The 2,935-nt window shown below is 40.3% G+C and overlaps 1 long non-coding RNA gene across 1 annotated transcript; it reads right to left on the bottom strand.

The window, feature by feature from the left end:
- Positions 1–1,889: 1,889 nt before the first annotated feature.
- On the bottom strand, positions 1,890–2,935 carry LOC111477720. Its single transcript, XR_002717337.1, has 2 exons — positions 2,853–2,935; positions 1,890–2,649 (listed from the first exon to the last, which is right to left on the bottom strand). It is a non-coding gene; the product is annotated as an uncharacterized LOC111477720 (long non-coding RNA).

Here is a 2,935-nt window from a genome sequence, read left to right as displayed (position 1 = left end):
ATTTATTAGGGGAAACAAAACAGAGGGAGTCCCAAAAGGAAGGAAGTGGCACATTCGTAATAATCAGGAAACCCCAAATCCTGATTGGTAACAGATTAAGATCAAATTCCTGAAACTAAATACAATTTTCAATTGTATAATGATGCTTATCATCTCATAAACATTGATTAATTCAGAGGTAAACCCAACTTCTTAATTTTTTTTTTTTTTAAAAAAACATGAATTTCCTGTTTCTTGAAACAAAATTTTCTGTGCATATGTTTAGATGTCAGATGTTAATGTGGGAAATAAGAACAGAACAGGCATCTTGTGCTGTGTCTCAAAATGCAGATTTTTGCCTTCTTTTTTGTGTCATTAACATAATAAAGGCAGGATTTTGGTGCTGAAAATTGCTCAAAATGTGACTCTGTTTATGACATGCAGAGGTTATAAAGAGTGAGGAATATGTGTTTATATGGCTTCTGTCACACTGTCCAAGGTAATTTGATCACTCATTTGAATCATAAAGAAAAAGACCCATTTGTTGAATATGTTCAAATGGGATATGAACATTTTAGAATCTGTATTATATTTTCGGTGAATTCGAGGTTTTAAAATTCGTTGATTTTGAGTTTAGATGCAAAGAAAAATGAGCAAATATGTGAGAATGACGTTCGTAGGCACATGCTTGCTTGTAGCAGTGAGTTCAGACTGATATACTTTTTTAAAAAAAGAAAAAACAAAATGCGCAGACTGATATGAGATATCATACCGATTTCAGGATGGGGACAACCAAAGCCCAATAGGCCCATGGAAGGACTTGGGCACATTATCCAGCCCCCTCATCGACTACCAAGGTTTCCACGCCCTTTTATGAATGATATCAAAGCTAGATATTGGATGATGTTTTAGGGAGGATGCTGCTTTGACAAATGATATCAAAGTTAGACACTGGGCGGTGTATCAAGGAGGATGCTGCTTTTACAAATGGTATCAAAGCTAGACACTGCGCAGTGTGCCAGGGAGGATGCTGCTTTTACAAATGGTATCAAAGCTAGACACTTAGCTGTGTGCCAGAGAGAACTCTACTTTACAAATGGTATCAAAGCTAGACACTGCGCGATGTGACAGGGAGGACGTTGCTTTTACAAATGGTATCAAAGTTAGACACTGGACGGTGTGTCAATGTCAGGACCCGACTTTCGAGGCTTCGAAAACCGGACCGTGAACCAAAGGATGAAACTGAAAACAAACAAAAAGAAAATAAAAGAAAAGCAAAGTAAAAAGATCAGAATACCATTTAATTAAAACAAGAGAGAGAAGATTTGTTTCGAAATTATTACAAGAGGAATTACAAATATAAAAGGAAATACAAAAGACTCTAAAAGATCGACAAATGACTAACGCTCCGGAACGACCCCTTCTGTGACCCACAGCTCTCGAACGCTCCTCCACCTCGACCGGTACCTGCAAAAAAAAAAAAAAAAANCACCTCGACCGGTACCTGCAAAAAAAAAAAAAAAGAGTAGAAAGGAATGAGTATAAAAATTTATACTCAATAAGCCACCTACTTGTAAGCTCTTGTCGCACCCTAAACTTAGCAAACGATCTAAGACTTTCCCTTGGTTCTAGAACGACGGATTCTAGTCTTAGCTCATTAGGGCTTTCCCCCTTGGAACTTGTACCTTCGGACTTCTTTGGTTCTTAGACCTTTTATTCATACCCCTAGAGTTCCTTTTTATGTTAAGTCTATTCCTTGGTGACTTGACGCTCTAACCATGAATCTTTGGACTTAATCATAAAAGTGGCCATGAAAATTAGCAGATTACGTACATAACTATCATCCAACGTCATCAAACAATATTCATGCAAAGTAAACATACAATCTCAATGGGGCGATAACGTCCATCAACTCCCGGAGCGCAGATTTCACAAATTCCCATCCTCCTTTCAGCATAGAATATCCATATGCATAAATAGCAGAAACTTAAAACTTAACAACAATACTCAGGTAATTCTCATAGTCATTCACATAATGCATCCTACTTTAATAATCAATTACCTACATACTGTCACAGGAAACTACGCCCTAAGATAATTAAACTAGCATGCATGCATTCCAAGCGACTCCTACAAGTATTACTTCGTAGAATTCCGTGTGGTGACTTACCTGGACGATGTCTGCCCTTACGCAGCGTTTCCACACACTTGGCATATCGAAAAGCGGTGATTTTTCCTCAATTAGGTCCTATTTCATACAAAATCGGTTTAGGATTGGAATCAGGAGCAGGAAAAACAGAAGTCGAACTAGCCAAAAAAACAGCCGTGATTTTTCCTCAATTAGGACCTATTTCACACGCGCCTGGGGAAGCATTACACGTGCGCGTACGGACGCGCATGAGGGAAGGAAGACGCGCGCTGAGGTGTTGCGACGTGGCGCCCGGTGAACGGTCAGCCGAGGTCGAGGTCGTCGGTTCGAAACCGGAAGGACGCGCTGGAAATCTTTATTCTTTTACGCTGACGCGTGACAACGCGAAGCCGGGTGGTGCGCGGGTAATCGGGTAGCGAGCCGCCGACCTTCGAATCCTGCCCGACGCGAAGTATTTCTTTGATTTTCTTTTCCAATAGACGCTTGACACGTGGCCCTTCTTCTCCGGCCAGCCCTCTCTCCTGCGATTTCCAGCATACGATTACTTTTTTCCATTTTCTTTGCATTTTCACATTTCGTTTTACTTAACTCGGATCAACATGGTTCCTTCACGAGATTTGTAGAGCGTATATTCATCTTTAGGCAGGTATTTTTCTTGTAATTTATTCCTATTCCCCGGGATAATTATCTTAGTCTGAAGATGGCAAGAAACATCAATACCTACCTCTTTGACGAACGCCGGAACTCCCATTTCCGATCTGAACCGATCCCAACTCCTTCACAGGTTTTGAGCGTAATCCTCTGTAG

This window comes from Cucurbita maxima, unplaced genomic scaffold (assembly GCF_002738345.1).
Source record: "Cucurbita maxima cultivar Rimu unplaced genomic scaffold, Cmax_1.0 Cma_Scf00004, whole genome shotgun sequence".
In the NCBI taxonomy this organism is placed as follows: Eukaryota; Viridiplantae; Streptophyta; class Magnoliopsida; order Cucurbitales; family Cucurbitaceae; genus Cucurbita; species Cucurbita maxima.
This window is presented reverse-complemented; position numbering and strand designations above follow the sequence as displayed.